This window comes from Calonectris borealis, chromosome 1, assembly GCF_964195595.1.
Source record: "Calonectris borealis chromosome 1, bCalBor7.hap1.2, whole genome shotgun sequence".
NCBI classification, from domain to species: Eukaryota; Metazoa; Chordata; class Aves; order Procellariiformes; family Procellariidae; genus Calonectris; species Calonectris borealis.
The window spans coordinates 208,007,402-208,034,786 of NC_134312.1; the positions used below are offsets into that span (position 1 = coordinate 208,007,402).

The 27,385-nt window shown below is 43.1% G+C and overlaps 1 protein-coding gene across 1 annotated transcript in view; it reads left to right on the plus strand.

Moving 5' to 3' along the window:
- The window catches only part of MAML2 (mastermind like transcriptional coactivator 2), a 217,716-nt gene that overhangs the window by 103,549 nt on the left and 86,782 nt on the right, over positions 1-27,385 (plus strand). The gene's annotated exons all lie outside the window — the stretch shown is intronic.

Below are 27,385 nucleotides of genomic sequence, written 5' to 3' on the forward strand. Positions count from 1 at the left end.
AGGCTGAGGTTTGCAAAAGTCAAGGTGCTGACAGACAAAACCCTGATGAAGTTTGCTGCAAAAATTAAAGCATCTCCCACTTGCAGCTCTCTGCTGACTCCTATCCAGCCCCAGCTCGGCCTCTGGCTCAGCCTCTGCGCTGCACCGTTCAGCGGCGGGGTAAGACCGGCTTTCATCTGTCTCCTTCAGGCTGAACACCCCTCCTGTGGTCCTGTCTGCCAGCTTCGTGGTGGAGACAGTAGTTTGTGGCCAAGGAAAAAGAAAAGCTGGTGGCAACATCTATGAAACTCCTGCTACCGTGTGCTGCGCGGCTGTGACTCAAAGCCTCTTGGCTCTGAAATTGCACACAACTGCACCTCGGGGAGCAGCGTGATCTCGCAGAGTGCTGAGCAGCAACCCCTGACGTCCGTGGAAGCTCGTGGGGTTAGCATTTGTCTGCACTAAAGCAAAAGAGAAGGGAGGCTGGCCTCTAAGTGCCACAAATGTGAAATTACTCACCAATTTTCAGAATGTAATTACTTCTCAGTTAATCAAGTCCCTTGAAAAGGCTCTGGACACTTTCTATAGCCATAACTAGTGAAGTCACTTTTGTGTTACCAACATTGATTTTGGTCCTTAATACGTTTAGATTGTGAGTAAACCCTCAGATGCTCTGTAAAATGACAGCAATTTATGGCATACCTTTGGAATTCAGACCCAAACCAGTTTTGCACTATAGATATGATGGATGAATCACCATTTTATTCTGCGTACAAGCAAAAAGTCTTTCAAGTCACTTCTATGCTGCAGAGGAAGTCAGTGGAGTTTTCCCTGTAATGTGAGTAATGAATCTTGGCTGGGATGAGCATTTTGGAGCCACAGTTCTGCAAAAATTCAAATCCCTGAAGGAAGTACGGTAGCATGGAGGCCTGTAAATAACGGATTACAATAATCCCACCAGGAAGTGGTAATGGCATGTATAAATATTTGCCTTAGTTGATTGCAAATTATGTCCTCCTAAAAGATGTTTGTCACTGTCGTTAGCCGTTAGCATCTTCTAAATGCTTTACCAGCTGTGGTGTCATTCACAATGAGGACTCCATCTCTACCAGCACGACCAAAGCGTCTGAATGGGATCAGATTGCTTTTTCCTAGTGTTTTTATTCTACTGATTAAAAACAAACCAAAAGCCTGTGGTGTCAATCTGGAGTATTTTCCTGAACAACACAGAGCGTGCAAACCATGGAGTGAGATTGTGGCCATATAGAAGTCTGCAGCTAACCAGAAGCTGAAATGAGATCAGATTCATATGCAAAGGGGGGGATTTTGTTGCCCCACGCACTACCACCCCGTTTTTTAACGGCTTTGGCTCTGCGGAGTCCCGGCTGAAGGTGGGGATGGCTCTGATGAATGGGAACAACCTGTACCAGCAAACAGCGCTTGCAATTTCCCAATCAGAGTCCTGTCAAGCCGGGCTAACTCACAGCCTTTTACATCTTGCAAATTCCAAGAGGGATTAAGTCTTCATTGTCAGTCTGGTGAAGCAAGTTGAAACTCAGCTGAAGTTTTAAAGAAAATAAGAAAGATCCAACAGTCTTCAACAGAGGCAGCAGACTAGGAGAGAATGGGATTTAGAACAGAAGCACAGCCAGAAATCAATGGAGCTTTTATGGCATCCCTCCTCATTTATCTACAAACCCCATTCTTTCAGCTATTAAGGCCTTATCTCCACACAGAAGCTGAATTAGGTTTATTTTGTAAACCAATTTAGGAAAGCTAGTGCAAAGCCCTGTATAGATACCCGTATTTCGGTTTAAGAGTGGCTGCAGAGGTTAAGCTGGAACCTGAAACAAAAACTCAGTTAAAGTGGTACTGCTTGGGCTTATCTGCAGGGAAGATAGAGTGAAATAACTAAAATGTGAATTTAAAGTGTTTGAGGTAAAACCTATTAAACCCCTAGGTGGATGCTTTTATTCAGACATAAAGGAGCCTTTAGTTTGCTTGATTCATTTCTAAAGCAAATTACAGTTACTTTATTTCTGAATGAAACCTTCCATGTAAGGATTTAACGTGCTTTAACTAATCTACTTTAAATTCACATCTGTAATTTGGCTTAGTTTCCTGTGTACACAAACCCTTTGTGCGTAGTCTAGGTCTGATTTGCTGGAGGAGGAAGAGGAAGGCAGAAAAATTTCCTCACTAAACTATGTGATAATTAGTTATAAATTTCTCAGTAAAATGAAATAAAAGGCCCAGGTATCTCCAAAGCATTAGTCAGCTGGGTTCTCACAACCCTATCAGTTTACACCATTTGCAGATTGATCCCTTTGCCTGTGGTTTGCATTGCTATTTTCACGTTATTCCTTGCTGGGGATGCGTTCCAAGTATCAAAAAAGCATTTCTGTTGTTCGAAGTATCAAGAAAAGCATTTCTTGCCTTCTCCTACATTCAAGCTATCCTACCCGAGGGCAGCTTTGCTCTCGAGGTAGCAACTTGTAACGTGCTCCTAAGAGCACTTTATTTCCAGCTCAGGCAGGAGCCGCGTAACGTCCCTGCTCGGAGCTGTTAGTAGTTGCACGTGGCTCTTCTGCACGGCAAACTTTCGCTTTCACCAAGTTCTCAATGACAGGATGTGGTTTGCTGTGTGAATATAAATGAGAGAGGAGGATCTGGCCCAGTAGGTTTTCAACTCACTTCTAAAATACTCCAGGGTCTTTGGCTGCGTAGTTTATCTGGCTTTGTTTGCTGCTGTTGTTTGCTAGTGCTGCGGTGACGATTAAACGCTCATCAGAACATTTCCTACTGCCTAGAAATTAACCTACTAATTCAGGGAAACATTCATTTACCGAAACATCCTCTCCATGACAGTGATTATTGGAGGTATTACAGGAAAAGGTGCAAACAAACAAACCGAATAACCTTCAGGGTAAACAGTTATGAGTGAGCCTGCCAAAAGGTACTTTGTGTTGAATGCTTTAACATGTACCCACATTTATTCATGTTGTAGTTTCACAGCAGAATTAAGCTACTGAATCAATTGCTACAGAAGATGCCACATTTAGAGATACAAGACTCTGATTCTGTTCTTCTTTACGATTCAGAGGAACGAGAATTAAAAGATAAGAAATAAAAACTAGTCTGAGAGGGGATTCAGGTCAGCATTCAGTATTCTTGTACTAAGTGACAGGCATCAAATTTGTTTGAAGACCACAGATGAAACCCGATGCTGATATTCCTGATTTCTTTTCCCTCTTGTGGGCTGGAATTATATGCCTGCATTTGCCTCCAAATTATCAGCACAAAAACAGGCAATATATTAAAATCTCCAAAGTATGTAAAAATAGCTAGGTTTTGTTTTTTCTCCCCACTCTCATTCTCTCCATCTTCTCTCCATCTCAGGTTTTCATGCTATACTGTCTTCATGATACTCTGAGCACCTTAAGCAATGGCAGTAGCCCATAGCATAGGTGACTGTCTTCCCCCTTGAGCAATTAGTTATGTCAGATTTTTCACATTTTTGGAGATATGTTTTTTGCAGCTGTTGCTGCACCTTTATTGTGTGAAAGAACAACGGGACAAAGTGTTGGTCTTCATAGGTTCTAGAGAGCCCAGCCCATAGACTTGGTCAATCCCACACCACGTCCTGTATCTGGCATAGGCAGGCTTTACCTTTACCATGGACACCTGCGTCATCCATACTGACTGCTGCTCAGTGACTTTCTGGGTTTCTGATCCATGTCCATTGAGCACCTTGATCTTAGGGGCTGAGCCTGTAGTGTTGACTTGCTGGTCTCTGTAAAAGCTTGAAACATGTCTTTTTTTTTTCTTTCTCATTCCTGACTCCCATTTGGATGTGCTGTGCCCACACGGCATCTCTGACAACTTATTGCAGTAGCAAATGTATGCACTCCTCTAAATTTCTTCAAATAGATATACTGTAAAGGCAGTCTTAATTTGACTTCCAGTGTATGTAAATGGGTACTACAGAAGTGTGAGTCTAATCTCCGTAGTGATCTGCACAAGCCTACGGGGGAGGTAGATCTGGGCTCTTTCAAAGTTTACAGCAAAGTTGCCATATAACATTGCAAGATACTTTCCTAAGAAAGGCTGCTGTTCGGTGAGCACGGCAAAGTATACGTACACATTAGGAGAATCTATCAAATCAAAGTTTATATCCAAACCTTTGAAATGCAGGTATTGTCTCAGGGAAGACCAGTGAATCATAGAATCATAGAATCATAGAATCATTAAGGTTGGAAAAGACCTCTAAAATCATGAAGTCCAACCATCAACACAACACCACCATGCCCACTACACCATGTCCCTAAGTGCCACATCTACACGTCTTTTAAACACCTCCAGGGATGGTGACTCCACAACTTCCCTGGGCAGCCTGTTCCAAGGCCTGACCACTCTTTCAGTAAAGAAATTTTTCCTAATGTCCAGTCTAAACCTCCCCTGGTGCAACTTGAGGCCATTTCCTCTCGTCCTATCGCTAGTTAGGTTAGATAAAAGGTCTGTATCACCTACAACAAAGCCCACAGCAGGACTGTGCCAATTTATGTCACCGTCTGCACCACACAGGTAATCTAGATGTCTCCTTCCCACTGCCCGTCCATGGCACATCGCTCTCCAAGCGTTTGGACGGATGCCATGTTTCACTTCCGGAAAAATGGGAGAAAGCCTTGTTCCCCATTCTCCAATTCACTCATGCGGAGAGGGGGGCCTGAGATACGGGATCTGTGAGGCTGATTTCGTATTCAGAGAGAACATTTCCAATTCCCGTGGTCCAGCCGGGGAGGGGGGAACTCCCATTGAGATCAGGGGAGGGATCAAAGAGCGGGGGTTTGCCCGAAGGGAGCCGTGGGGCAGCCCTGCCGTGGGTGATTTAACACCTGCACATTCCCATAGCTGGCAATCAAAGGCTGCATGGCCTGGAGCTGAGAGCGTCTATTTTTTTTGTTGCCAAACTTGTAAGTTCAAATAGAATTGGGGGAGTTTTGGTTTTTCTCAGAATTTTTTATAGATGAATTTCCTGTTTGTCTCAGTCACATGGATCATGACCTTTCCAGCCCTTAATTAAATTCAAGCAATACAAAGTACATCGGGCAGGATTTGCAGGTGGTGTAAGCCAGATTAAAGCCATAGAGCCAAGGATCAGGCTCATCACACTTTAAAAAGTCAGATGCTTTCTTATCAGGAAATAAAACCTAAAAGGTCCTGATTTACCATTCCCCTAGCTTTAAGCCAGTACATTTCCACTGAAATCACTACACTGTCATGAAGTTAGAGTAACATGGGTATAAAACAGTTTTCTTCCACATTGTCCTGTCTAACTTTAATGATATCTTGGGCATTGTGGTTTGAGCCAAAAAAAGCACTCTTTTCATATGATCTTTAGTCGATGCAAGTTTTCAACATCCTAGTCTTTATATTGCAATATTTTAATTATTGTTTACTTTATTTAATTGCTGTTTTCCTTGCTAATTCTAAATATACATCTTTCCTCTTTACTTCAAGGCTTTTGGGATTTTTCCAATCAGTCCAGTATCAAAGAACATTTACAGTCTTGTATTTAAACTTCTCATGCTTGTAAACTAAAACCTGTGCAGCCCCAAGGCCAAGGCTTTGGCTGTGTGATGTAAGTAGCTAGTTTTTTTTAATGTGTGTACTAATTTTTTAGGAAAAAGGTCTTCTGCAGAAATGAAAATCTTATCAGAAAGTTTAATGTTTAGATTTTCTGATTTGGATGAAAAGATAAAAAGTGAAAAATCTGAAGCTGATAAATGAAATTTCTTCATCCTGTATTTTTTCCCTTTCTTTTTTCCACTTTGTTCTTTTTTTTTCCCATGTTATCTCTATGAAAGGGTGTGAGAAGAAACCTGTGAAGACCAAAAGCCTTTCCATTTCGTGCTGAAAAAAAAAGAGCTTTGTTATTCTACTGAACATGAGAACATTTGGGAGATAATAGTTTCCTTTTGGAACAATGTATATATTTGTAAGGAATATCATGGAGGTGAGATATCCCCAGGCTCCTGGGGCACTTCAGTACTAATTGCAGTCTTTCTGTGATATTTTGCAGGATATCTTTTGTTTGAAGAACTCAAGGCACTTGCCATGAAGATGATCTTTAAAACTGTATCTGGTGGGGAAGCTCTGCACTCATTAAGTCCATGAAGTAAGATAGAGAGGGGTAGCATCACTGAGGTGCTTGCATGAGTAGAGATGCAGGTGATCAGGTTATTAGCAAGGATTAGCACGCTATGTGATGGGACAGAAGAGCTCTGTGGGTGCCAAGGACCCTCGGTCCACACCTATACGTGTTATGGGGTGTTTTGCTTTGGACTAAGTCTGGTGCAGTCGTGTGGGCTAAACCATGGGCTTCCATGCGGGAAAGGCAGAGCAGGGCTGAGGCATCTCCTGCTTGCTCCCCCCACCGCTGCCCAGCAGCCTCAATCCTTGCAGATGTTGTAGTTGTGCCTAAAATTGCAGCGGGGAGTGATGGACAGCTTTCAGGAGAAGCAGAGCTTGGAATCAGTTTTGGCAATATTGTAGCGCTGAGCAGAGCTTTGAAAGATGGGGTCGGAAATCTCTTGATAATAAACTTTCTCACGAGATTTTTGGCAACCTTTGTGTCTTGTCCCAGCTGGAAATGCTATGAGAACATCTTTTCTCAGAGTATTTTGTCACTCCCAATTTCAGACAGCAAGTGGGAAAACATTTATTCTAACATCAGAGTGGTTAAAAATTCCAGTAAACTGAATCCTGGAACAAAAGGGAAATTGAGGGGCTTTTGTTTTATTTAGACTCTTTCACCCAATACTCTACAGAAAGTCATCTGAAAGTTGCAGAAATAAGAGATGAAGACAGCTGTCCAGACCATTGGGACATCTAACTAATCTCCTTGCTGGTTCAGAGTTATTCCTTGCAGTACACTGTCTTGTATTTTGTCAGTCTACTTTTAAACAACCCAAGCAATAACCCTTCCACTTCCTCCTAGAGACACAACAATAAAAGCCAGTGGATCTCAGAGTCAGGAATCTTTTTGCTGATATCCAGAACATTTTTTTTTCTTTTTTCCTTAGCGCCTGGCCTCACGAACAACTTACCCCAGCTGAGCTCAGCTCTGGTGGTATCTGTCTGCCCCCTCCTAGCACGCAACAAATGCAGCTTAGCTCTAACCTATTTCAGGGCAGGTTAGGGCAAATGAGCTTTTGGGCTAAAAGTGCACAGGTAAAGAGTTCCTGTGGCTCTGCTGACACACGCTAACTTGCCAAGTGATGTATGCCTTACATGTGTCCAAATTTTTAAATCCATTCCTGATGTTCCCTGGTTTAAAACACCCCTGTAAATAATAACTCTGCTCCCAAGACATTTATATTAGCTGGGCACTTTAATTCAGTGCTCAGGCAGGCTATACGCAGTTAACTCTTAACCCTTTCGCATACATTGGTCCTTCCGTCTGCCTCATCTCTTTTGCTGCTGCTTTCTGAATTTCCTGCAGTTTCCCCGCTCCTCTGGCGCTGGGGACCGCAGCACACTACTCCACGTGCTCACATCACAGCCGTTTACGAGCACATCATAAACAGGAGTTTAGTTTTAGGTATGAGCGCAGCTTTGAGTGACCCGAACAGTGCACTTTCCGTACGTCTAATACTGATTCCACTAAGGGCTGTTAATTTCCAGACTAATATATTGTGTATTGTTCTCCTAAAGTTTCCCCCTATCCTTTTAACAACTGCCCTTTTCAGAAAGATACACATCTAGAGCTCTGTTGTTGTGTCTCAATTATCTACAGATCATATATGATCAATGAAAAGCTCCTCTCTTCGCCCTGCCAGCTCTGCAAGCCTAACCTGGGATCTCACAATGAAACCGGGATCTTTTTTTTGGTTACGCATCATTCCCAGGAATCCTGTTTCAGCCTGAACTCTATTATCAATCCAATTAAGGTGAATTTGAGCTAGCGTATAAAGTTTTCAAAAGCGCTTACATGACCTTAGAGGCTGGGGCTTATTTTCAAAAGTGACTTCGTGCATTCAGGAACCTGAGTAAATTGATTCTTTATTAAATTGGTGCTCCCTTATGATTTAAATGCTTTTCAAAGGGGAAATTGGGGTTCCTTAGGCATTTCAGGCATTTCTGACAAGATTGCTAATGTTGTTTATTTATTTATTTGTTGCAAACGTATCAGACCTCAGCTAGCACAGAAGAACTGGGAAAGTACCAATTTCAATTTTCAAACTGAAATTTGAGTTTAGGAGTGTAATGCTCAGAAAACTTATGCTGGAAACTAAGACAATTTGATCCTGAAAGTAGTGAGAATAAACATGAAACCCTTAAGTTCTGTCTTAAATATAGTCTCAGTCTAAGTGACTGAGACACACTGTGGTGGCTGCTGTAAATCCCCATTCAGGGACACTCAGTGTAGCTGAAGGAAGCGACGGGACACAGTAACAAATAAGACACTCCATTATATTATAGGACATTTTATTTGAGGCTCTGGCATTTTTACTGGATACTTGCCTTTGCTGTAATGGGCTACTTCTCTTTGTGGTTCCTAATGTGTTTTTATAAATATTTCTAGTAAATATGAAATCTTTAAAATATGCAAAAAATACAGCATAGACATGAAACGGCAATGTTGCATATAGCTGTACTGATTTACTCCTGTTTGTCTTGAGTTTTGCCTGGGAATATTATTAATGTCCGAAACTGAGGTCAAGAGAGTTTTCTGTTTGCAAATTTTATACTATGTCAACTGAATGGACTCTCTTCCTCAGTCAAAATGGAATTGTTAATTGTTTTCTGTTTCTTAGTCACATTCACTGTGGTTCTTCATTGCTTATATTCTCTCATCAGAGAATGCTGCTCACAAATAGCTACTGAAATGCTGCTGGATGAAAGGTATATTAACAAAACGGTACATTAGAAACAACCTTTAGCCCAAGTGGGCAAATTAGTCTCCCACAAAACACTAGTAATTCCCTTGGAGTTAGAATAGAGTTCATCAGCGCTAAGTATAATTGTCTTGGAGTGAGATTCACATCTGAACTCAAAGTCCACATTATCCTACACTACTAGAGAAAAGAAACAAGTCCGTTAGTGACCCAGTCTTACCTTGGAGAAAGATATGAAGAACTACCTCACTTTAAAAAGATTTATTTTTCATTTAGTTTCAAGGTTTTAATCACACTCTCATCTCTAGATCAGTTCACACCTATGGAGAAAAAAGTAGCAGAGGTCCAGAAGAATAAGCGCTGCCATACTTTTGTAGGCAAACTATCATTTGAACTTGTGGTTCAAGATGAGAAATTTATTTTCAGATTTCTCCCCCTGCATGCTTAAACTTGCTTCTGATCTTACGGGCACTCATTTCGCTGTGGTTAGATGGCTCCTAAAAGCCAGCGGGAGGTCTGGAGGAGCAGAAGCAGCGTGGCTGACGGCAGTGGCTCACTGCAGTCCGAGCGAGGGCAGGACGGGGTCTGTTGGCTGCATCAGGCATAAGCCAGGCAGGAGCTTGTCCCCAGATCTTTTGGGTTTATATATTTTTAATCCATGTGGTTAGATGGCGTTGGGATGCCAGCCCCTCGGTTGTGAAGCAGAGATCATTTGATTTTTCAGCGCTCTACGTACTTCACGGTGGTTCTCGGTGTGTTTTTGTAATTAGGCATATTTAACTGTGCCTTGTTTTACTGCTGTAGGAAGAATCTCATTTGTCAGCAGTTTTAAGATTTGCCAAATAAAGGCTTATTGGCAAACTGCATTGAGCACTCTGATAATAACCCAACTTCAGAAAACACACACCCTGCTGTGTTGTATTCAAGCCATGGTGCTGTTGAAATTAAAAGGGGAGACAATGCCTGCTTTCAAAAACTGGAGGTTCTTTGTATTCTAATAAAAGCCTAAATTAATGTTTTAAAAGGTTATTGCTATTTTTTACCAGCTAGCTGGCACTGTGTATAAATCTTATTTAGGCAAGGTCCTACATTATTTCACTGTTTTTAACACGTCAGCCAGTATCATACTGCCGTGGATAATCAATTCCTGAAATTCATTAGTCCAACCCGTTAAATCCCTTTTGTTTAGCTTTAATAGCAGGGTACTTCTGCGTATTCGGGAATCTAATATATGATGTACATTCTGACAACACCAGCAGGGACCACAAATATTTCTTACATAACCTAAAGGACATATGTTTGGCTTATGGCAAAAATAACCTCATCATTCCTGTGTTTCAGGTTGAGGTGTCCATGTGAGGTCCTTTTATAAGAGCAAAGTAATAGGAACTATGTATAATTTAATCTCGTTGGCTTTTAATACATTTCCTTCAGCTTTTAAAGAGTGCTCTAGGAAATGGAAAAACACAGAGTCAGCTATGAAATTCTATGACACTGATGCAGGCAGGCTATAAAATATTCTTTGCATCTTAATTGCATTTTATATAGCCGTATAACCCTGTGTAATTCTTAACTCTGTAAATCCTAGCTTTGCATCCCGCTCTGGCAGCTCGGCGAGAGCGGCGGAGGAATGTTTCCCTCAGTTCATTGTTCAGTTCGGTTGTGTGGGCAGAGCACAAACGTCAGGACTGTGCAGGGAACTTGCACTGAACTTTGCAAACTGCTTTTTGCAGACAAAGGATTCTCCTCGTCCCCGTGGATGAACCTGATCTCGCACGATGAGATCCGTACCTGAGCTCTCTCCAAAACCAGTCGTGATTTGACAACCAGGCAAATGACGGAGCCTGTTTTATGTAGCGTGCTTTGCTTAAAGGTTTGGAGGACAGTTTGAGGGAGAAGAGAAGGTAGTTTTATTGGCGTATAACTGTTAGAACAAAGCAGGGCATGACAGAAGCTAAATACCTATCAGGTGAGAAATCAAGCCAAAGCCAGAATAATCTTTCAGGCACCACCACCCATGTGAAACATTGACATAATGCAAGCCTGCCTGCAGTGATGCTGAACCCAGCAACACAACAGATGCACTTGCCAGTACTTTCTGCCCTCTGATCGCCCTCTTCCAGCGAGAGCCGCATCCCCAGCCAGTGCTGCGCTCGCAGCCTTGCGCTTGCTTCCCCACTGTAAAACAGAGGCTGAGAAAAGGAGACCCGAATGCAGAGAAGGGAGACTGTGGTTTAGAAGTGAGGAAAACAGTGGGAGGATCATAAAGCAATGATGGATGTGATCCGTTCAACTCTGTAGCTTATTTCTAATAATAGCAGGTTTTTAGAATGGATAGACAGAGACATAACAGGATCCAGTGGCAGAAAACTGAAGCTGGATAAATTTAGATTAGAAATAATGCTCTGTCTACACTGCAGATTGCAGCGCAGTGTTGAGATACATGAACGTTAAATGAGCTAATTCAGCGAGCAAACGCCGTCCAACAGCAGCGACAGGGAGATCCCAGATTGATTTAGCTCAGTAGAATAAAAGAGCCTGCCCAGAGGTCTGTGCTACTGCAGCCCAGCCATTCCCAGCTGTCCAGCGAGCACTTAACCTCACCGAATATCCCAGTGCTTGACCCACGATCTGCAGTGGAGGCAGAGCCCATGTCAGAGTCCTCAAGAGCAAGCATAGCTAATATTGCAACATCTCGTCGAGGAATGTTGAAATTAGTGAGTGGCATGCTGTGTCTCGCTTTGCACACAGATGTAGCCAGATTTTACATTAAGATCCCCTTCTGGCTTTAGGAATTCTGCGCGGCTGCGTAAAGTGGATGCTGTTGAGGACCTGTTGAGAAGTAATCAGGGAGGTCAAGCTATTCGCATAGTTGAAAGTTTCTGCTAAACCAGCTGAAACTAAGAATTTCCATGTCATGGTGAATTTTGATATTTTAACATTTGGTTTTGTTTTATTTCGGAAGACTTTTTTGGTTTCTTGTAGCACTGAAATTCTGTAATGCTTTTTTCTTTGGAAATACTTTCCACAAAATATATTGGTTTTGACAAATCATCATTTCTGCAATGGAAAAACCTTTTTGACTGAAAATTTCCAACTCCCCATGACACAGTTTCAGTCGAACATCAAGGGTTAATCTCCATGAAGTTCCACAGGACCACCCTCTGCAGGAGGGACTTTTACAGCCTCTTTTAGAGAACAAAAATAAAGAGGAACTGACTTTGGCCCAAAGGGATTAATTGGTACCCTTATTTCATTAGGTTATTTAAAGCAAAGATCTCATTAAACTTTCATTGGAATAATGTTAGACAAAGTCTGTAAGCTGCAGCTGTTGGGAAGAAGTGAGAGGTCAGCAAATTACCAGATGATAACAAAAAATAGTATTAAAGTCTGAGAGAGGGAGAATGGAGAGAGAATAAAAGCACAGACTGGAGATTTGGGACGTTTCAATTCTCCGGTTTTATATTTGTTGGATATGTGGGCGCTGATGTGCCATTTGCTCCATGTAAAATCTGTTGAGCTAAGGAGGCTTCAGAAGTTGAGGAGACCTCACAAGCCTGGAGTGTCAAAATAAGACAAGGTTGTTCTTGTGGTTCATCGCTGACGCTGTTTGGCTCTCTCTGGCCTAATTAGCTGCTGTGTCAGGGATGATTTATGTTCTCTTAGTTCACCCTGTTGAAACTGCCCCACATACATCGTGCAGCACTAATGGATTAGTCTTGGCACCCCCAATGTGACCGCGTGCATGTTGGGGTGAGACCAGGACAGCATGGCAGCATGGGGAAGAGAGCAGCGTAAACCTGACCTCCACATGCCTGGCGTCACTTGCAGCCTTTATGTTTCTGAAGCTGTTTTTTCGTATTTATTTTGTATTAGACATCTGGAAATTCAATTAGAAAGCATTTACGTTGGTTTAGCCTGAGGAAGGGGTGAATGATGGTTACCGCCTGGTTGGTTTTGGTTAGTTTTGGCCCACTTTCTGTGCTGTTTGGACCTCTGTAAAGCAGTGTTTGGACTGAGGGGGCCAGACGCCATACAAACAGCCTTCTGGGGTCACTGTTGCCATGAGATGACAGGTCCACAGTGCATCTCCTTTGCACTCCTCCTCCTTCCCTCCTTCGAGGGAATGCACAGTCTGCACGGAAGCCATAAGACGTGTCGGCCAGTGTACGTTGCCGGCAGTCAGGATGCCTGAGTTCCCATTGAGTCCCACGGCCCCATCCCTCCCCTTCCCCGTGTCCTCCTTCCCCTCCTCGTCCTTCTCTGTGGTGGTCTGGGCTGTGCTCAGCCTATCTCAGAGCCCCACCTGCCCAGGGCCAAGGCACCCACATGTGGGACTGGCTGCTGGTCTCTCCCTACGACACCCTGTTCCCAGAGGGCTTACACAAACGTGACCAGGGACAGTTTGCATTTGTGAGGATTCGGGGAAAAGAAAGGTTCAAAATGCTGACCCATTTCAGCAGCATCTGCCAGCACTGCCTGCAGTAAGCAAAATGAAGTAGCTTATCATCAAACAAATTATTTGCTAGAAAAATCAGATTTGAAGCCCTAAGAATTAAAGTTGAATTGATTGTTCTTCCTTTCTGGGACAGGAATGCTAGCGATGTCATACTTTGATGCCACTAAATGGACTCAATGCTTAGCTGCTGCAGCCAAGGAGGGCTCTGCTTCCTTCCCTTCCCCGCCTGTGCCCCCCGCCGCTCCCCTTCTGCTGGCACCGACAATTTTCTGCCCCCACCAGCAAACCTGTTCAGAAAGCTAAATCAGCAGAAAGCTAACCCTACAGGAATGAGGAGAGAGACGTCAGCTGGCTCAGATCTCCAACCCAGCTCATCTGAGGCCAGAAAAATGCCAGTGCACAAGGAAGGGTGGGAGGAGAGGAGCAGGACCATTTTCAGCGGCAGCTATCATTTAAATCAGAATAGTTTCCCTACAGAGCCACAACCTAAGACTTGAAAATGCCAGGACGGGCACACTGCTCTTACTAAACCTCCTAGGCTGTCTGTCAGTGCCCACCCTAACAGCTTAGACATCCTCACGCTCTTCCGCAAGCCCCTCGCCTGCAAGCCCCGGCAGCCGCCGGCACATCAGCAGATCCAGTCTGCAAGAATTCTTGGCTGGGGGAATATTCCTATTTCTACTTGCTTTTTTGTATTCTAACATTGTATTGCAAATGCTGATTGTGTTTTTCCCTGAAGATTATAAATCCTAACAAAGTACACTGAAATCATTGAGCTCTTTCAGTTAGCAGTTCCTGGCCAAAAGAATTTTAGTTTTTTTCTGTAAGTGAGGTTACAATCAGCGCTTGAAATTTGGCAACTGCTGCTAAGACCTGTGTAGTATCACTGAAAAAGGAATAAAGTAGTCGTCAAGAAAAGGCAGGGAAATCTGACCTATATCAACCAACACCTCTTCCGCAGCTTGTATGTACAGAGAGCTCAGACTCTCGATTAGGTTACCACAACTTCAGTAATTGTGCTCTTCTGGTTACCAGTGGTAACTGTCCGCGTGCACAGGCGCAGCTCCTGACAGATACATGGAAATGTGACAGCATAACCCGCTGTTGTTGAATTAGTTTACGATGGATTGTCATTGATTTAGTTTACGATTATTTGAATTATACCCCATTTGCTAGGGACTATGAACACATGTGCACACAGAAAAACACACAGACGCGGAGTTGCCATGACTGAGCTGACACATGCCAACACGTCAAGCTGCAGGAGCTGAATTACAAGTCTGAACTCATATGGATATATTCTACTGGAGGAGAACCGGCATATCTGTAGAGGGTCTGACAAAATTGAAGGAACTGCTTCTGAATTAAATTTTGGTGTCTTATAGCTGAGTCTGTTTAATTTATGAAAAAGAAGGGTGAGGACTGACTTTGTTAGTCTGGGGTACCACAGGTGGGTGAGAAAGCCCTGCTGCCACACGGGCAGAACTGGAATGGACTCTAATGGCTGGAAGCTGAATTCAGACAGGTTAGGTGTGATGTATATGTACATATATACTGATCTTTATGAATTTACCAGTGAACTTGTATCGACAGAAGGTGAAATTCTTAGCTGAATTATAATGAAGTGCTATTCCATTAATTTCAGCTGCTCCCTGACATATCTGCATCGCTCTCACAGAGTTGTTAATATCTTGGTTCTTCAGAAACAGACTTGCTTATTCTATTGCCTTTGAAAAACAATCCTTGTCCTTGATCTTAGCTCTGTTTCACCTAGAGTGAGGCAGTGGGATTTGCAGGCTAACATACAGTGTGTTCCCAGAAATGCATACGCGTGGTGAATATGTGTAGGCTCACACAGGTCACTGGAAAACTTTTCTTCTACCAGTCCATCACACATGATCAATACTTGCCTTTCTTCTAGGTTTTTACATTATGCAGGGTGGTAGTAAAAGATATTTTTAGTATGTTTGAATAAATAGAACTTATTTCTATCATCAGGGTTTGGGGTTTATCTCAGAAAATTCGTACACAAGACTTGAGGTAGTCCAGCAGGAGCAGCGAGAACGCCTTTGTCCAAGGTTCGCTCACGTCTGCTCCTCTAGTGGTTGCACAGCCAGAGCCATCACCTGGACAAGGCACATGTACAGACCTTCAGTTTCCACGCAGACGGTGAATTGGCAGTTCTTTAAGGCCAAGTGTGTGCTGTGGGACCGGTGCCCTCCGTGGGGCTGCTCCAGTCCTTGTCCCCTCTGCACCGCACTGGGGGGTTGCAGAGGGCTCTGCCCACCATGGGGAAGACAACCAAAGGGCAGCTCTGACATTTCCCTCTGCTTCTTTTTTCCTTGATGGAGAAAGCAGAGCATTCATGAGTCAGTTCCTCAGTGTTGCCAACCTCGGTCACTCATAAATCATTAATTGGGTATGCAAAATAATGCCATTTGGGGCTGTTGGGGCTGTTAGGGCTGTTGTGTTTTTTAACTCTGTATCTTTTGCCTCCTAGATTGTAGGAGCTTTGGGTGTCTTTCTTTCGTAGTTCCCAGTTTAAACAGGCAGTAGTTCCACATTCAGCAGCAGTCTCAGCTGGACTGTATCTTCAAATAATACAAATTGGAATATGTACGTAGGCTGCAGTTTGGGATTTCTACAGCCACATTTTGATCTCCTGGTTATTTTTCTGCTCCCAAGCCTGGCTTATGAAATGTTTGGGTTTATAACCAACCTATAGACATTATAAAAAGACATCCTGAGCAGAGTTTATGTGCTTTCTTGTATGTTACAGTCAGCCAGAATTTCAAATACACCAAAAAACCCTACTCGCTGTGCTCTTAAATAGCATTAGAATTGCCATTTTGCCATTTTGCTACTATGAATCATTAGACTCCAGCAATGTAATGTCCATTAGATCATCTAGTTCAGCTCCTGATCCGTGTCAGATTGTTCTCTACAAATATTTTCCTCGTACGAGGTCTTGCATTCAGTTTACTACGTTGTAGACTTTCCACTGCTTCCCTTGGAAAAGAGTGGATCAAGAATACTAGGAAACATCAAATCACATTGAATATGTCATTCCAGACTGTAAACAAACAAAGCTAAAAATAATTTGAGGACCACGTACAGTGGAAAACTTCCACTTCCAAAAAAACAACCAAACAGCTATTCTAAGGGAGCCCTTGCATATCCTTGTACAGTTGTAGGTTTTTCTTTGTCAGAGATTTTTATTTAAAATATAAGGCGAGAAAGAATACACTAGAAGCTCAGAATAGTGGTTTCTCTTGGAGAGATAGAAAATGAAGCAGACTTGTAGTTCTGCTGCTTGTTTACATGTCATCCTCCCTTATTGGCAAATAATTATAAGCAGAATCAAATGATAGATATCTGCTGTGCTGAATTCCACTGCTCTGATTTAGTTACACTAAGCATGGAGGTTTTGAGTCTGATTTTTAAAACTGTCAGGCGCCAAATGGCATGCTTCACATTAGCCTGCAGTTCTGTACCGAATTTGCATTCAGTTATGCAAATTAAACATTTGACTTGAGTAATCACACACAAATCAGCATGTCTGATCATTTGCACACATGCTTATTCACTTCATTTGCTCAAATAAAATACATACTCAAACTAAGTAGACAGCTTAGTCCCTAACTATTTTAGTAACCAGCTTCAGTATTTCTGAGGCTGATGATGTTGTTTCTTAACAGGGCAGCTGCAAGCAGTTAATAATATAGGCATCCTTTAATAAATCTCCCTTGTGCATTTTTGCATGCCTTTAGAATCTGCTAGTGATGGACATAAGGTTGCCTGAATGCATGGGAAGTCGAATGCATGGAAGTTTGCTAGCGCTGACCTTCAGTTGAATTGTTGGCTGTTGGTATGTTAAAAGCAAGTAGGAAAAAATAACCCTGAGGACTAGTTAAGCATGCTCGTAGAACATAACCTGGTTTGGACAGCTTAAGCAAAAAGTGCATCTACACATATGCTAGTTAGAAATGTGCAAATTTAGCATTTTCCTGCAGTAAAATAAGCAAAAAATTAAATTACTTCTGTACCTAAATATTCATTCTCTCAGTAGCATTCCTCTGTTCCAGAAGGTTGCAATAATATGGATTGCTATCCGATGAAAGAAGATCAGCTTTTGGAAGAAATGTGAAATTACTTAGCAAGTGAAGCAGAAAGTGGGGGTTCAAAATATTTCAAATACATTCAGTTCTTCGGGGAAAAGTGGCTGTTGGCACAGGCACAGAAAACTGCCTTGATACACTAATGCTCAACAAATATCTTGTCTATGAAAAATGCATTTGATAAGCAAGGTCTTTTGAAATTAAGACGGTTTTATTATTTCTTTGTGTGCAAAATTGGAATGTAACCAGCTTCTATAAATTAGATAAATAAGCAGTTTAGGAATTAATCCTAAAAAAAGATCCAAAGAAAAAAAAATTATAATATTATTAGGGCATACTGCAGCTGCCCGCTCAGGTGGTGCAGCACCAAAGCTGCCTGCCTGCGTGGTGAACTCTGAGGGACTACAAAGGCCGTTTGCCATAGGTAGACGATTTCTTGTATTCAAAACTGCTCAGGTAGATGAGGAAGGCTCGAACACGTTAACTGAAAGGAGCTCTGTACTGAATTACAGAAAGTTGAAGTCCTTCCTAAGCTGTAACAGTTCTGAGATATCTGCTTCTCTGTATATGCTAGGATGCTTTGGGGCATATTCATAAGCCTTTGGTACCCAAGGAAATGGGCTCTCGGAGCATCAGCTGTTGTTTTCAGGCACCATCAGGAGTGAGTTGTTGCTTTAGATAACCCATCTGCATCCCTCTTGGTCAGGTACATTAAGTCCACTGTGGTCAAGATGACCTGATTCTGGCCAAAATAACCCATGGTCAGGAGAGGAGCTGCCGAGGCATCTTTACTCACAAATGGACTCCTGCCCAAAAGGCGCAAGATGGTCACGGCAGAAGAGACAGTGCTATCTCCCCAGCATCCATCCACACCGTGCCACGCACCTGCGCGGAGAGCGTGAGGCTGCAGGCACTGAGTGCTCAAGGGAATATTTGAAAGGCCTCAAGTGATAAAAAAAACACCCTGTATGAAGCAAACCTGCAAGGCAGTTTTCGTTGGCAGGAGTCACACAGGCCCCGGGTATTGCTCGACGTCGGAGGAGGCTGCGAAGCTGCCTGGCGAGAGGCACGCACCGTGACCTCAGACTAAACAGCCCCCTTACAAACAATGTAGGCGAGAGATAAGTTTTGCTTTGTTTAGGCCCCCGCATTAATTGCAATTAAAAATAGAGCCCTCAGCAGCGGCAGGGAGCAAAACAACTGTGGCATTGTTAGTTTTATCAGGAGAAACAGGGAGTGAGAAGGATGAAAACACAAGGCAAGCAGAGGGACCGGGAGTAGAGAAAGGACGTCAGGTCCAAGGACTGGGTAGGGCTGGACCACCTGTGCCCTCCTGGGTCGATCTGCTTGCTCATTTTTAGTGCAGAACAATAATATGTTTTCCTCCATGCTTTGTGTTTAAATGAAAGTTTTAACCTGTCAGTATTTAGTGGCTGGAGATGACAAACCTGTTCTTAGATCACCCATTCCCTGCTTCCAGTTCAGGATTACACAACTACAACTAAATCATATGGTGTTCTCAAAACTTAAGTACTGGAAGTAAAGTCTCAGCCCCACTGGGATTTCCAATAATAACATATCCATCAGTTTCAACGGATTTCACCCAAGGGAAATAACAATCCCGCTTATTCTGGAGGTCATGGCTGAGTTGATCTCTAAAAGGTGAAGACTGCAGTGTCGTGGACTCAGCCTCGGAGCTGTGTAGGGAGATGCTTCAGACAGACCAATGCTTCCATTTTCTAGCAGTTTGTTTCAACGCTGCGATGGGTTAATTTGGGCTTAGTCATGAGAGAGGAGTTTGGAAGCTTGCTTTATATAGTATGGAACAGAATCAACTGTGTCTGAAGAAACAGATCCCTTCATTAGCATTCATTAGTGTTTGTTATATTATACCAGCACCCAATGATCTCTACCACATGAAAGCTCCATTTTCCTGTCTGTTATGTGAATATATATATAACAAATGACATTTGCAGGCCAGAAGACATGAGATTCTAAAAATTTCTTGTATTCCTTCCCAATTCCTTCTAAATGTTCACCCCCAATCTTAGAGCAGTTTGAAATGAACAGAGATAGCAAAAAAAGTGATTTTTCATTTCATAAACACATGAAAATGTTGTGATTTAAATCTCAGAGCAATCACAAATTAAGAATATAAGAAGTTAGGACCAGCTAAGACCAAAGGTTTGTCTGGTTCTGTATGTGGTCACTCTTAGTGGTCACAACAACCAGATAAGCATACATTAACCTTCCCCAGAATGCTCTCCCAGCCTCCAACCATCTTTGGCTAACCATGAATAAATGGTGTATTTGCATTTAATAGCTGAATGGATTTTTCTTCAATTAGTTTATCCAGTTGCTTTCTGAACCCATTTAAATTTACATCTTGCTAAAAATAGCTCCACGTAAGGACCTCCTTGTTTGCTTTTGCCTTGCCATGTGCTCATTTTACATGATGGCCTCCAACTCTTGCATTGGAAGATTCATCAGTCTCTGTTCACCTAGTCCATGCAACATGTTTTATACATTTGCATCATATTCCTCCCTCAATTTTTCCTTTCCTGGGCTGAAAAATCTTAGTCTATTTAACTGGTTCTGCTATGGAAGCTGTTTTTTCCCTTTGACTGTCCTTTTTGCCCTTCTCTGTATATTTTTCTTTCTACTATGCTCTTTTTGAGACAGGGGGTGGATTTAAACAGTGCCAGCATGATGTGTCTTTGCTTTGCTCTCTATTCCCTTGCTGGCATTCGGCTTGCTGTCTGAGCACGTGCACTTCTGAGCACTGAGATGGTGTTTACAGCGCTGTCTATTCTGACCTTGGGATCTCATTCCCAGGGAGTAAGACTGAGTTTAGGACCCATCGCTGTACGTAGAGTAAGGACTGTTTCCCATGTGCTGGATTTTATATTTGTCTATATTGAATTTCATCTGCTCTTCTATCACCTAGATGTCGGTAATCTCCCTTCACTGTGAGAACTGATAATTTGCTTTTACCCTTCTGTTCTGCCTTTTAACCAATAATGTATCAATGTGAAGAGCTTCCCTCTCACCCTACAACAGCGTAGTTTCTTTAAGCATCTCTAACAAGTGATCTTGCTGAGCGCCTTTGGGCACAAGCTTTGCAGTTAAGCTATGTCAGCTGAATTCCTCTTGTTCACATGCTTGCTATCTCCTTCAGAAAACCTTACTAGAGTTGTGAAGTACAATTTTCCTTTGCAAAAGCTGAGCTGGACTTCTCCAGTATATCCTATTTATCCAGGTGTCACCTAAAGCTATTCTTTAGAATTTTTTTATATATACATTTTGCCTGGTATAAGCATTTTTCCTAGAACCTTTTTAAAAATTGGTGCCATATTTGCCACCTTCTGGTTTTCTGATGCCAAGATCATTTTCAGCCAAAAACTGCACACTATAGTTAGCAGTTCAGCTAAATCAAGATAAAGGTAGAAAAAATATAGATTTTTTTTCATGGAAAAGAGTTTACTTTTGCAAAATTCTGAATGACCTGGCATTTTAGTTTGCTGCTAATGTCAACTCATAACATTTAGTGATTATCTGCTAATTTATCTTTTCACTATTTGACAAATATTGTGATAAAGGACACTTGGCCAGTCAGAGCGTAGAGAGGCTGACCTGTGCTGAGAGCACTGGGAAACCTGCAATGAAATTATGAACACGAAAAAGGAGCAGTAAACCTGAAACAAAGTTAAATAAAAACTAGCATAAAATAGAAAACTTGGAAAGAGGCAAAATAAAGCACTAATTTTATTTTGAGTCATTCTCAACATTTTTCCATTTCAAGGAGGTCGCTCTTCTCAGTGAAAACACAACTTTGCCATAAATGTTTCTACCACTGTTAGAACTGAGCTTGTAAGAAAGCAGCGTGTTCAGCAGTCTCTGTTACTCATCGGGGATGTTGTATATTTAAACTGACGTAGGACTGCGCTACGGAGGCTGGAAACATTAAGTAACGTGCAAGTTTGTGTTTCCTTGTGAACATAATTGCCTGACCTCTACAGCAGATGTAATTTGCCAAGATTTTCTTAACAAAGGCGGTGACCTTAGTTTACTACATCGTATGAATGTATTCAAGCTTTGGCACTGGCGTACGCTGCATTCCCTTTCTTTCCTCTGCAGTTTTGCCTATTGTTTAACTCACTCTATTTACTTGAGGCCCAAAAGAACTGGCACAAACTACCTGCTCCACCACACATATCGATTAGGCTGATGCTGAATTACAGTTCCTTATTTTAAGGAGTTTTGTCAGTGTGCAATCCAGCGGATCGTTGTTTATGAAATAAGGCTGCTACAAGGTCAGAGGACTAGCAGCCCCGTGGGACGGTAAATAGCATTGCAGACCATATACTGTTAATTATTTAACATGTCTTCAGATGAGTGATTTGAACTGAACTGTCTCATCTTTCACAGCTAAATAGTGAAGATGACTCATAAGCTTTTATGGCCCAAATCATCCAGGGTAATTTACCTCTGCAAATTGAGACGGTAAAGAAACAGAAAAGAAGCTGGGTTTCTTACAGATTTGAGTAATTGTCCCTTTACATTCCCTTTTCTTACCAAGCGCAACGCACCCAGCTCCTTCTCCTGTGTCCTGTAACACCCTCACCAGGCAAAAGACCTCAGATGCCAACTGGGTCAATTTGTAACTGTGCCAGTCTCTGCTGAACAAATAGGGCCGGGTTCAGCCAGCACCTCCCTTGTCTGTGCCCCAGGTTGGATGTTCTCCTCTTCCCAGCTGCTAGTTTTCATGCAATGTGTAAGAGCTTTGCTTCTCTGAGACTCCTGCCAGTCTGTCAAATCTGACTGGAGTTGGGTCGGTGTTGGCAGGGCGAGGAGGGAAGTGCTACAGGGGCAAAGATCCTAAGCAACCAAAACTCAAATGGCCTGGTGCTTATTGTGTCTGGAAATCAAATGTCCCCTGTGCCAATCATCCAGCCAGGAACATGCTATTTTAATATAGCCATCATACTTAAAAGTAGATCGTAACATGGGTGGTCCTGCAAAGGTTCTCTAATGACAAAGTACTTCCCATATGAGCTGCTCCTTAAAACTTGAGGGCAGTGAAGACCTGTCTCCACAGTAGAGAGAAAGAACCCCTCCGGGCCTGCCATCCTTTATTCCTTCACTTCATTCACTCTTCCTTTCTTCTTTAGTTCTCCGGGATCTTGCTGCAGATCTCTTCCTTCAATGTCTTCTGTTCTCTAATATTCCTAAGACTAAATCATGCACTGTCACTCTCCTCTTCCTCATTCTCTCAGATGGGATGTTCCCTTCTTTTTCCATGTCCTTTCCTTTCTTGTTCAGCCTTCCCATCATCTTCTCTTTTCTTTCTATCTGCTTTTCTACCTCTGTCATGTTGCCTTCTCATCCTTACCTCTCTGCTTCATCGTTTACTCTTTTCTTCTCTGTCCCCTGATCCTCTTTGCTATCTTTTACTTGAATTGTACCATACCTACATGAACTCATGTCTTCTGAAATGTATGTCAACCATATCGGTCAGAAAGGGAAGTGGAGGTGAGGACTGCTTGAGTGGGCACCTTATAACTCAGCCTCAGATCTTCCAGAGGAGTTTAGACAGCTACGCAGCTTTGATGCTTAATCCCCATTGATTTTGGGTAGGATTTAGGGGCCTAAATCCCTCGGAGTCTCTGGTCCCAGGTCAGCAACATTATCCATCCCACATCGCAGCCCCTTAGCAAGACCCACCGATGTCGTCTCCCAAAACTTAAGCTATTACTGACAGAGGTGGCCAGTGTATGTGGCTGCTCTTCGCTGTGCTCGCATCGCCTGCTTCCTAATTAAATGGGAGTTGTGCTCATTGGCAAGGATGTACTTATACCTGAAACCGTGATCAAAAGCCGAGAGGAGAAAAGGACAGAATGATATGGAAACCTAGGCACTGTGGTGACGCAGGACTGCCAGTTTGTGGATTGCCCAACTTCTCCAGGTTCCCAGGAGAATTAAGTCTCTACGCACATGCTTCTCCCTTTTGCTCTCTCCAACGCTACAGCAAGGAGAACTGAAGGAAACTGTGAGTAGGAAGGCAGATTTTCCAGTCCCCTTTGTAGGAATGACCCACTTAACAGATGATACAATCAGAGTATTTACTCTTTTTTTGCCGCTTCCAGTAAGGGATGTTCAAAAGCAAAATGCCCATTCATTGAGATGCCCAGTGTCCAAATCAGCCGGCACAAAGGAGCTAATCTTGTCCTCAGCGATCCTGTTTGTTCAGGTGCAAAGCTAGTGCCTGCGGTAGCTACCAATCTAAATACAGATGCGGGGGCCTAAAAAAAGAAAAAAAAAAAAGAGAAAGAAAGAAGGCCATTTCAGACAAGTCATAGTGAGCCCAACCAAGTTTCAAGTAAATTAATTGTGGAACAACACAGTGTACGATTTTGGCCTCCTAAAATGGAACATATTCCTTATAAAATGGGCATGCTGTGCAGCTCTCTGACATTTCCAAGTGAAACAATAGGACCACTAGAATGGAAAGTCTGCAGGAACGGCAGACAAGGAAAGGAAGTTTAGGTTGAACAAAGGTTTTGTTCATTTTTACAGCCCCTAGAGGAAGAGCAGTGCTGTACAGAAGCTGTTAATGATGGGCTGGATTGGACGGCCGAAACCAGTGCCAAGATCTAAATGTGTTTTTACTCCAAACTCCTCCCCAGCTGTCCAGATACCCTGCAGAATTACCAGCTGGTGTGAACCCCACGGGCTTCTTGGACCAGCAAAAAAAAAACCAAACGGGTGGAGAGCAATCCTGTCTGTTGTTTGCACACCACCTTCTCGCTTGATAAATGCAATTCACTTGCATGAAATAGCAAATCGTTAAGCTTTGTCTGACAAACTTGCAAGTTGACCTAAACTCTTGGGTTGTAGGAAGGAACTGTGCTGTGCTGAGGGCTTGCTCAGGTAACTATGGCAACTCTGCTTCTCTGTTAGGCTTTGAACGAACTGTTCTTAAGTGAAAACAGCTTCAGCCTACCATCACTGTTTAATAAATAATCCGCCAGCAGAGGAGAATTCAGGTTCGGAGAAGCTGTGCTTCCTTTCAACTAAGAGCTGGAAAATGCAAAAGTAAAATTCAACAAAGCCGTTTGCAGAATTTCCATGACATGACTTTGTTCCTCCGGCACGTAAACAAATCCCTCAAGCACACCCCGGGGCTCAGCGGAGGGGTACGGGGCTCAGGGACCCGCTCCTCGCCCCCGGTTTCCCAGCAGGTAAAGGCAGAATTGGAGCTTATGAACTGCTCTTGCTCATAATCTTCCTGTTGCAGTTGAAGTCATTTCTAAGCTGTATGTCATCATTTTAGATCTACATGAGCAAAATGAGACGTTTCTTTGTATTAGGCAGTGAGGGAAAGAAAAGGAGAGAAACCTTTTGAAATTTGTCATTCAGGACCGGCAGGGTGAGATTCAACCTGCGTAGTTCTGCGATATGTCAAAGTGCATCGGGGTCAGAAAATAACACTGCACAGTTCCTGAGTGGGAATGATGTTTACAGGCTTTTCTTTTACAAGTTTGGATTCTGCCAGGGACATTACATGAGAACTTACAATTTGTTCTTTATAACTAAGAGCCATTTTGAATAGTAGCCAGGCAGTCTGGGCCAGGTTCTTCTTTTAGGCTCTGATGCAGCAAGGACCGGCCTCGGGGCCCGATATGAGTTTTCTGTTCACTTCAGTCGGAGCTGGTTTAATTGGGTATCTCACAGGCATAAAGGTGGGCCACCTTGGTCAATGGCAGCCTCGTTTCTCCTGCCTCTCTCTGCAGTAGGGTGAAGAAGGGATGGCCAAAGCAGCATGGCTTTTGAAGCCTGAGGCATCTTTTCCAGCACGTTTGGTACATGGCTGTATCGCCTCTCCTTCACAAGGTACGGTCGGCATCACAATATATCCAGAAGTGTTGTCAGATGAACAGAAGAAAGCTTCTGGGGCCAGCTGAGCAGGTTCCACTGAGAGAGAACAGGTCTTACAGATACCTACCAAGATCTAAGGTATCTTTCAGACCTAAGATTTTCAAAACCTGCCTCAGCCCAGTCTCCTGACCAGCAAGGAGAGCTCTCACCCCACCTGTGACCTCCTTTCCCTCCATCCATGGGCATGCTCTCTGCAAGGCAAGCGAAGGCACTGAGGGCCACAGTGTGCCCTTTCTTCCCTCCCTGCCCTCTCACTGTGTGAATCCCATCCAAGTTTGCCTGCCAATATCCACTGGTCTCTGCCAGCACAAATAGTGGCAGAGGGCCACAGGGGCTGCAATTCCACTTATGAGGAGAGGAACAATAAGAGATCAGTTTGGTCCAGAAAACATATGGAAGTGGCCAAAATGGAGGTGTGACCAAAGCAAAGAGAAGACCTACAGAAATGGTACCTGTATGGCCTCTCCAAAACACTACAGAACCATTGTAGGGTCCCCTCTGCGTTCCCCAGCTCCGCAGCCTGGGTGGAGGACAGCAGTTCCGACCCTCCGAACGCAGTCCCACAGGGACGCAAGGTGCAGCTTCATCAAGGAGAGCCACCTGCCTCAGCTTTGTCCGTTGGGCATTAAGACACTGAAGCCAGGCAGGAATGGCACTTGGTCACCACCCCAGGGCAAGCCAGGGGCAATGCCAAGATGAGTGGGATGGCTGAGGAAATGGAAGGAATTGTGTTCTCTACTCAAAACCCGAAATTTAGAAGATGTCCTCCACCCTGTCACATGTTTTCTCAGGATCTGCTGGATCCTGAGCTGAAGATTAAGGCTTGCAGGCTCATAGACACTATCTGGTTATTGTCTATGAGCCTGGGATTTGAAGTCATTAAAAATAACTCCTCTTGCCACTACCCAAATAACTTAGTAGGGTTGAGTGACTGTAACCCGACTTGGCCTTTTCTCATTCCGAGTGCTGCTATTACAAGGCTGCAATTTCGTGATTTGTGGAGAGCAAATTCCCCTCCAAAGGCCAAACCAGAGCCAGGGCCTTGTGCACATCTCCGGGAGAGCAGGGTGCGGTGGCCGTGCCCAGGTCCTCTCCGACCTGAGGCTGCCCCGAAACCACCGCATTTCGGTGGGGGGCTCTGTTACTGGGGATGGCTGAGCACCTTCCACCAGGAGACTTGCCTGGAGTGAAGAAGTGAAGGTTTGTCACTGCAGTCTATCAATATTTGGGCAAAGTGTACCTTTGTAGGTGAGATTTTTTCCTGATTGAAAAAAGGAGGGGTAGGAAAGGGAGAGAGGTTCAGAGCCTAAGAATCCTAACGCTTAGATGTCTTAATTAACGGTAAACCTTTGCTTTGGGGTGGCTGTGGTTAGAGCAGCAGGCAGAGACCTGACAGCACAGGCTAAACAGAGAGAAAAAAGGCTCTTTCTTTTTTTTTTTTTTTTTTTTTTGCCAAGCATTCACTTTGGCCTCAGTCTGAAATGGCTTTGAAACTGCAGACACCTTCATGTAAATGTTCTTAATAAAGAAAAAAAAAAAATCCGCTGCGGGACATTTGTAATCCTTCTGATTTAGATGTTTTAATAATGTGCGAGTTTATCTTGGAAGATGGTGGCTGACCTGGAATTAAAAGTATGGCTCTGCCAACGTAAGACTAAGAGCCCAGACAGAAGACTTAAATATAATAGTATAATATGTGTCTGTATGTATATATACACACACATATATAGACATATATATGCATGTGCTATGTAAACACATCTCTAAATAATCATAAACTCTCTTTAAAAATTATTTCAGCCCAAATTAAGGTATAGACAACAACTGATTGGCTCAGACACTACAAAGTGGTGCCCCATGATATATTCATTTCCTATTCTGGTGTGGTTAATTGGGTATTTCGATTTAATTACCACAGTCAATAGCACTTTCAGTTGAGTGTCTTAAGTGTTCATTTAATTTACTGTAGATTTAATAAGGCAGCGGTTGTA